Source organism: Cyprinus carpio, chromosome A21 (assembly GCF_018340385.1).
Source record: "Cyprinus carpio isolate SPL01 chromosome A21, ASM1834038v1, whole genome shotgun sequence".
Taxonomy (NCBI): Eukaryota; Metazoa; Chordata; class Actinopteri; order Cypriniformes; family Cyprinidae; genus Cyprinus; species Cyprinus carpio.
In genome coordinates this window covers 8951396-8960657 of record NC_056592.1, presented here as the reverse complement: position 1 = coordinate 8960657, position 9262 = coordinate 8951396, and the positions used below count along the sequence as shown (strand labels likewise).

At 38.1% G+C, this 9262-nt stretch overlaps 1 long non-coding RNA gene across 1 annotated transcript; it reads left to right on the top strand.

Annotated features, from left to right (window-relative positions):
• Positions 1-2441: 2441 nt before the first annotated feature.
• On the top strand, positions 2442-6554 carry LOC122134787. The gene is made up of 3 exons (XR_006153082.1): positions 2442-2798; positions 4225-4441; positions 4579-6554. It is a non-coding gene; the product is annotated as an uncharacterized LOC122134787 (long non-coding RNA).
• Positions 6555-9262: the final 2708 nt, after the last annotated feature.

The following is a 9262-nucleotide window of genomic DNA, read 5'->3' as shown; positions in this document are numbered from 1 at the left end:
GTAAAATATAAAACTAATGATTTAGTCATTGATTATGAACCTAAAAAACATAAAATGTATTGCTGTTTTGCTGCAAATTACATTTATTTTACATAAAATGTACATTTCCGTAATAACAATGACCTCTCTGAATGGGGGATTTTGGTTGGTGCAGTTCTCCACAAGGAAGTTCTACAACACACTTGAAAAATAATGGGGAAAAACTGTACTGTAGCTTCTACAGAAGCATGTTTCACTGTCTACTAATCACAGTCTGTGTTGATATGTTATTAATAAAAATCTCTAAACTGAATTGGATTTTTTTTCCCATAATCCAAATGCTACAGGAAAACAAGGAAGCTGCTGGACAGAGAGATGTGAAATAGTATTGGGAAATGATACATGCCAACTCAAACCTCCATACAGTTTTAATATGCCACTCAGAATGTATACTCTTCATGCTGTATACTGTATCTTCCTGTGCAGCACAGCCACAGAAAGGGGTACACATTAAGTGGTGCAATTGTATATGGGCCGGTGTGTACGTACAAATGCACGTGAGCTATAATGCACATGTAAAGTGAGTCAACAGCACTGAAGGGAACATAGAGTTCATGTTAAGCTGATGGTTTGTGCTACAAATGCTGATGCAGTGGAATGTTTCTTCCTATTTTATGAATGCCACAAGGGACATAACTTCTCAAAAGTGACCAAAAAAAAGTGTGGTTTCATCTAAAGCAAACTATTCCGCCAAGACCTCTTGCTATCAGACAAACCAGCTTGATCCACAGACTCACAAACCTGGTTCACTGACGCACTGACCAACAAGTCCAGTTCACATACACAATCTCAACCCCAATTCAGTTTACACAACGTTATTCAGTTAGAGGAGCATGGTTATCAGCCTGTGCCATCAGACACCTGTGGACCGAGAGGAGAGGGAGCAGGTCAGGGTGTAATCGGAGTGGAGATGTTAATCTGCCCATGTGGGTACTGGAAGGATAATTGTTGCATTGCTCAGCTCAGGTGGTTGATGCCACAGATCTGCAGAAATTGAGCCAAGATTTACAATCGTGATGCTCTGCCTTCAATCTTTCTCTCTCTCTCTCTCTCTCTCTCTCTCTCTCTCTCTGTCTCTCTCTGTCGCTCACTCTTCCTTTGATTCTTTCCACTTCCTGCTTTCAACCTCTCCTTCCTTCTGCCTTTCATCCACTCTCCATGTTTGTGTCAGCCCTTTCAAGCCTCCCTAACGCTCTCTCTCTCCCTCAGGGTAAGTATGAATATTCTCTGGCACGTCTAAACCTGAGGCAGTGCAGGGCCAGGGGAAGGGGAAGGGTCCACGGCATAGCTTTAGCTGGAGTAATGAGGCCTAATCCCCTGCTGACTGGGTCCTGTTTAAACAGCTCCTGCCTGATAGAGTAATTAACCTCTGCGCCCTCTCCTGCCCACCTGCACTTTGCCACTACACTCCACTTTACTTACAACGGCAGACAATCCATCCTTTCCATTTGGCCCTCCAATTGCCACAAAAAATAAAAAAATAAAAAAAAAAATAAAAAAAATGGGGGGTGGGGGAATGGAGATGGAGATGGAGAACAGAAGGTGGGAGAGACCGAAAGTATGACTAGAACAGGACAGCACAAAATGATCATCTGTTACTAAATTTAATAAAGTTACTAAATGAGTAAGGAAACTGCTGAAACAGGTCTCAAGTGGACAAAGCTATTGGGTTCATAAGTATAAAACCTCTGATATGAAAGTGAAAGTTCACCCAAAAATGCAAATTCTGTCATTAATGTCAAGTCGCTCCAAACCTGTGTGGCTTGTTACTGCAGAACACATATGAAGAATATTTTTAAAAATGTCTCAGTGTTTTAGGCCATAAAATGAAAGTCAACAGATTAAATTGATCAATTTAATGTGTCCTTCAAATAAAAGTATTCATTTATTAATTTTATTATTATTATTTAAATCTGACTAACCCCAAACTTTTGAATGGTAGTGTATATCAGATTATCAGCCAAAAAAAAAAAAATATATATTTTTTTTTGTATAATTTCCACTAAACTGTATAGTTATCCACTGTCCAAGGATTTCTAGCTTCTGTCCTCATTATCTGATCTTCATGTCATTCCAAACCTGTACAACTTCCTTTCTTCTGTAGAACCACTTATATATAGATTAGTGTGAAGAAGACTAAATTAAAAGACTGAATTGACAAAAAGGTACAAAGACATTATTCAACACATCCTTATTTTGTGTTCAGCAGAAGAAGAAATGAAGAAAGACTGATTGCAAACTGCACAATTTGAGTTAATGTTGATGCCTGTAGCACAAATAATGAATTACAGAACAAAGTTTAATACTTAGAAAGTAAGTTTGTTTAAATTTCTAATCCTAAATATGATAAATAATAAGCGAAGTAAAGCTAAATTTTGTTTATGAATCAAGCTTATTTCCCTTTTCATTCTACTTCAGTTTTGTGGGACAAATAAAGTTTGATGAAGGCATGTTAAGCGCACAGCCTGTCTCTCGTCAATGTCTGCTTCAGGACAATCCATTCTGACAGAGCCATCCGTTTACAGTTGCTAGCTATTGATCTGATTTTCAACACATCACACCAGGCAGTTTCCTGCAGCATGCTAACAAAAACACTCAGGTACGATCAAAAAGCCCCACACGACACGCGAGAGCTCATCGCCACACAGCGGAAAGCCGCGTCTTCCCACACGCTTGTGCGTACGCTCTATGGAGACGGCTAGTTTCTGAGAGCGTTAAGGGGCTTTTGCGTCTGAAGAAATCAGCCAGCTTGCATTAAGGTAGATGAAATGTTATGATGTGTTGTGGGTGAATGGTTTGCGTCATTAAGAAGCAGAAAGCAAACAGCGTGAACTTGCCGTGTGTACTGTCTGAGGAAAGGCAAGATTAAGGGATGTTCAGAGACCTTCGTCTGTCAAAACTTCAAAGTTGCCACAGGCTCTCCTTGTTCTGGCAGCGTAGCAACCAAATCGCAAAAACTCAGCAGCCTCTGAGGCTGTCAGAGGCCTCCTGACACCCCCTTTATCAGGTGTACAGTGCTTTAATGCCATCCTAGATAAATAAACCAACACTGCTGGGAACACCGATGCCCCCTTTAGGCTACTAAAAGTATCAATGCTACTAACTTAACTACATAAACTATACCAGTGGTGTACATCATTTTCAAATTATTGTGTCTATGTCAATAACCTACCATTTTTCGACGTGTAGAGCGACCAAACGCTAAATTGCTGTTTTAAATGTGAAGCACCTGACTTAATAATGAATGCATGTAGCACTGGAAAAGTATTATTCATTCTAGTGAATCGGTTCTTACTAAACAATCCTCGCTTCCATGCACAGCATGAGAACATTCGATTCATTTTAGTGAAGAATTCTTCTTCTGTAACAGTAGAAAGTCCTAATCATTCTAGATTATCGGTTGGTTCAAAATGATTCAAACTGAGTGCCATTTTGCAATTTTGCATATTTGATAGCTTAATATCTAATTAAATGCTGCTATTCATCACTATGTCTTCGCGGTTACAGCTATAAATAAGGCATATTGTAGCATATTGTTTTATTTTATTTAGTATAAAAATCCTTTCACCCTAATCGAGTTAATTCATTTGAAAAAAAAAAAAAAAACTTCCATTTGGTTCCATTTGTTAACTAAGATTAATAAATGCTTTAAAAGTATTTTCATCGTTAGTTTATATTAACTAATGTATTACCAAATATCTCTTTATAATGTATAAATGATTTAATCATATTAGTTAAAATGTTTTTTAAAAATATAAAATTACAACAACAAAAAAAAACAGTAGCTTCAAGGTGGTTAGCATTTTTTTCATAAACTTTTTAGCAGCTTGTACTGTAGCAAACTGCTTTTTTTCTAGTCAAGGAAGCTACTTTAATTTTTAACTACTTTAATTTTTGAGAAGCTTGTATAGCAAGCTACATTACAAGTAGCTTCCATAACACTGATACTACAGTACTGTGTTTTGTATATAACTATGTTTCCAAGAGAAGAACAGAAATATACAAAACAATCCAAATTAAGTTTAATCAAGCTATTTACATGTTAAGAGATGAACTGAATTAAATAAATCTCTCGCTCGAATCACCTGGGGGCTCATTGCATGCATGTCTAGCAGCGCAGGCTGAAATAGCACAGGATGAGCTTGTGCAAACAGCGCTGTCATGTTGCCTTTTCTTCACTGACAGATCAGATGCATTGTGAGAACAGAAGAAAACATCTGGAGGAGACAGATGGAGGAAAGGAGAGCGAAAAGAGGCAGATAAATACAACCAGCTCTGTTTGGTGGACCAATTCAGACCATGCTAAGGATTTTGCTGTCTTCCATTTAAAATGCACACATGGGACAGGACAGAGAATATATTTCACAAATTCATCTTTCAAATGAGAAACAAAAGACAAGAGGTAAGACAGCAAAATAATCTGCAGCATCATAAGTTAAGTCCCATAAGTCTCCTCTCCTGCTGAAGGGTGAAAAGAAATGTCTCTGAAATGTGTTTTTGGATTTTGCGTTGATACATTTTGTTTCATTTCTGATTTAGTTTGTGCAGGCGAAGGGATAAGAAGCTGTTTACATTTGAAGCAGAGATCTGTCTGGCGGATTTTCGCAACGAACGCCAATCTCGCACAACAAAACTCATCCATTTCAGAATGCAAAAGTAGCCCAGTCCTGTTTTAGAGGCGAAGCCACTGAGTTTATATGCTGATGATAGCAGCTCCGCTTCCTCCTATAGATCTACGAGTGCAAATAAAAAAGAAAAGAGAAGGGGAAAGAGCTGGATAAGACATTTCAGAAAGGGGCCACAAAAAAGGAAGACGGTGAAAAGGAAAGCCAAATTAATTTTATTTCCCTCAGAAAAGTGTGGTATACCAATGGGGTCCCTGTAACTTGTGAAAAATTAAGAGAGACGGATTCAAACTGTCCAATTTCCACATCAAACAAACGTTGGCTCTCTGCTCCTGCAGAAAGTGCTTCATACAGCACACATCCCTCCCCCCATTCCCCCCATCTCCAACCGCCTCTCCTCTCCAACCTGAACCACCAACACATTTTCTGAACACTCACAGTATTCTCAGTTTCCTTATTAATCCCACTCTCTAATTCCCCTAAGCACTGTACTGGTTACACTAGCCACTGTCTCTCCCCTGTCTAATTATACCCTTGTGAGTTTATTAATCAACCTGTGAATTATTTAAGAAGGAGAGATCTTCCGTCTGTAACTGACTTTGACAGAGGGGGGAAAAATGAGGGAGGGCCAAGGTAGAGGATGGAGAGAGAGCTAATGCGCAGTATGGAGGGGGTAGGAGAAAAGAGAAAGAAATACAGAATGAGGGTCTACCGTCCTGGCGCGTCCCCCGAGGACTGAAGCTGGTGCAGCTCTCTGGCACTGAAACGAGGCAGATCCTCGTCAAAATACACTTTATGTTTGTTTTTTCCCCCTCAATCCGCATAAGTTTTCATCACAAACATGAATTCATGAATATATGTAGCTGCAAAGAATAAAGAGGGTAGGGAACAGGAGGGAACATAGAGAGGGAGAGAAATGAAGGCAAACCAAGTGAAATTTCTATTACAGAGAATTTACACTTTCCTGTGTTTGACATCTAGGCTCTCTTGTCCCCGTTATCCAGGCATTACGGTTATGGTTAGAGCATTTTTTAATCATGTTGCTCTGTGTATACTCATAAGCTAAGGGCTTATTTTATTTTATTTTAGAGGGCACGTTTAATGACTGCCGTTGCCGCTACCATCCACGTTGAGCCAACTAGGGCCGGAAGAAGTTGATTTTAAAGTAAGCTCATCATTATTTTCCGACTGCAAGGTGTGCTCCATTGGCCCCTGCAAAGAGCCTGCCAATCCCAGAATACTAATGAGTGAGGCATTAGATAAATAAATAAGACTGAGTGTGTCCCGGCCCACATCATTCTGCTATACGAGATGTTAAAGAGTCTGTTTTTTGTCTGTCAAAGGTTGTGTGGGTACGTTTGTTGCCATTGTCTGCTTTATGTGTGTCAGGTTAAAGTAAGCTCCTCTCATTAGGACCTGAGCAGCGCTGCTGTCGGTGGCTGAAGCTCACCGCTCTCTGCGGGATGTTTATTAAATTAATAAAAAGTAGCTTGCGGCAAACAGAACACAGGAAAGCCCCGGGTACAGCTGTGATTGGCACCCTCGGCCGGCCCGCGCTCTCTCAGGAGGCCAACGGCATTTGCTTTAACTAACCGGCCGTGACTGAGGGCACAAGCTGACATGTCGCTCTCTCTCTCGTGCTTTCATTCTCATACCTCTTTCATTGTGAAAGAATGCCTCAGAATGCACTGGGAAGGCGCAGTGACATTCGAGGGAAAGAAAGAGAACAGAGGGTGGCCCATGTTGGGTGAGAGTGCATTAAAAACAGCAAAAACAACCAAAAACAAACACAGGAACTAGGTTTCTCTAATGTCAACATTAGACATTCTTAGTTCCACCTGAAGTCAGTGTAGAATGAAACTCTATAACCTGCATTATGTCTTGGCAGAAAAAACTTTATATCTTGGTTTATCTTTTGTCATAAATGATGTTAAATCTGTGGTTTTATATTTGGCCATATGTTTTTATTTTTGTGCGATTGTTTTGGGCCCTATTTGTCACTTACCCTCATATCGTTCCAAATCTATGATGTTTAACTTTTATTGTCATTTTAAACATTCAACTTTTATGTTCCACAGAAGAAATAAAATCAGATTTGGACAAATTGAGGGTATGTTATTGTATTAATTTAAGGTAATGGCAAAACATTGGGCTGAGGTCAGAATAGGGCCATATGCAGTACATTTCCCTTTATTTGCACTTAAAATCAGCATGAAATGGTTTACAATGAAGAATAAACACTGACATGCACAGAATTCCTGATTAGATGAATTGCAATTCACACTATGGTATTTACTACTTTGCGGTACGTTATTCCTGAATCCCTGTGGAAGGATAAAGTCTATGGCCCCCTTCAGGACCTCTTAAGTCTGTTTACTCTCAGTTGAAGATGCTAAGCGGGCCACAATTTTGCAAAGAGAGAACTAATTAAATGCTGAGACACCAGTTGTGACCAGTGTTAGCCACTATAATTGCATGTACACTGTCCAAGTTGACGCTTGCTGGCTCTCAAGCCAACATCAGGCTTTACAGTCAATTAGCAGGCCTTAGCAAATGCTTTGAGGTGTGGGAACAAGTTCTCATAAACTAGAACAGTCATGAGGAAAAACAATATCCTGGTTGGCAGCATGTTTGCCCATATTTGGTTGGGTGGGGGTGAGCTATTTCGAGCCTTTTAAACCCCTAACAAACTGAGACAAACAAATCCAAACAGCAGCAAATGCACAGAGCAAAACACACTCATTAATACAGAAAGCGAGAGCAATGAGCCAAACAAAGAGGCCCTGATAAAAGTGAATACATGCATCCAGATTGACTATACTCTAACTTCCACCAAACATACTTTTTCACAGAATATGAAATTACTGTGTTGCTAATGCTATATGCTTCCAAACAAATGTAATTAGTGGGGAATGGTTCTTTTCAAAGAAACAAAGCTTAGATGTTGGTCTATGTAAAAATACACAATTTATTCTTTTGTCAGACATGTGGCTACTAAAGCAGCTAAAAAGCCTACTGGCAAAACAGTAATACAGTAACATATTATTAATTAATTTAAAATAACTGTTTCTATTTTAATGTATCTTGAAATGCAATTTATTCCTATGATGGCATAGCTGAATTTTCAGCAACCATTACTACTATTTTTTTATTTTTCTCAAGTGTCTCATGATCCTTCAGAAATCATTCTAATATGCCGATTTGGTGCTTAAGAAACATTTCTTTTTATTAATTATCAAAAACTTTAAGAATGCTTTTGATGAATAGGAAGGTAAAAAGAGCAGTATTTGAAAAAAAAATTGTAACATTATAAATGTGTTTATTTTCACTTTAATCTATTAAAATGCTGAATAAGTATTAATTTCTTACTGACCCCAAACTTTTGAAAGGTATTTTTTATGATGGTCTCATTAAATTCTCAAGAAACAATCTTTAAACTGACACCTGTTTCTTTATTTAAACACATCCATAAGAGACCCAAACCAAAGGATGTTATGATGAAAAAGTGTTGTCTATGTCTGAGAAGAAACTTTTAGCTAATTTGCCCAATTAAAATGGCAGAACAAAACATCTCCAAAACACTGGGACAGACTAATGTATCTAATGTAATCTAATGTAAAGTAAGCAGGAAGTTCCATGATATCTAACATGCTGTGCTATATTAGGAAGACACTTATTATATTTCAGTTAATATATCCAAACAAATTATTAGTTCAGATAATAAAAACATAATTTGTCTTATTTCACCTAATCATATTAATACTTCCCATGGCTCAGTGGGAAGCCCCACCCACAAAGAAATCTCACTAGTCCAAAATTCCACTCCACATAACCACATTTCACGTAAAATATCTCCTGATTGGCTGTGATTGTATCATGTTGTGCAGTACTTTCACCTTTAGTGTGGAAAGAAAAATAATTTGTCATTCGGAGATAGAGTTGTATCCAACAGAAACTTCTCTAATGGTCCAGCTTACACCTGTTTTATGACAGATATAGTAAATCTATAATATAAACTGCATGTAAACAACTTGACTTTAAGCAATGCTGGATAAATCCACAGTCTGCGATAAAGCTTGCAGTCTTATCCAGAGTTGTGAAGAGTGTGGCGACTAATCTCTGTCTGCTAAAAGGGCAAAGCTCTCAGAAGTTTCCTCTGTTCTAGTTTACCACTTTCGACTTTACACAGCAGCTACTGCACCTTTTCAAAGACTTTTAAACTAGTGCATTTTTTTTTGTCTTTTTAAACTTTTCAACAGTACTGTTACTTTGAAATGAAAGTGTTTTTTAAATGAAAAAGGATAAATGAAAATTCTGTCATAATTTATTCAATGTGATGTTCCAGACCTGTCAAAACTATTTTGTAAAATCTTTTTTTTTTTTTTGGGGGGGGGGGGGGGGGGTCTATAGAATAAAAGTGTTGTTATAATCAGTAAAAGTGTTGTTCTGACTTTCTTTGAATGAACAAAAACAGTTTAAACATTCGTATTTAATTGTCACAGAGGAAAGTAAGTCAAAAAGGTTTGCAACGACACAAGGGTGCATAAATGACAGAATTTTAATTTTTTAGAGAATGGCTTTTATTTTGGGTGCCAGTA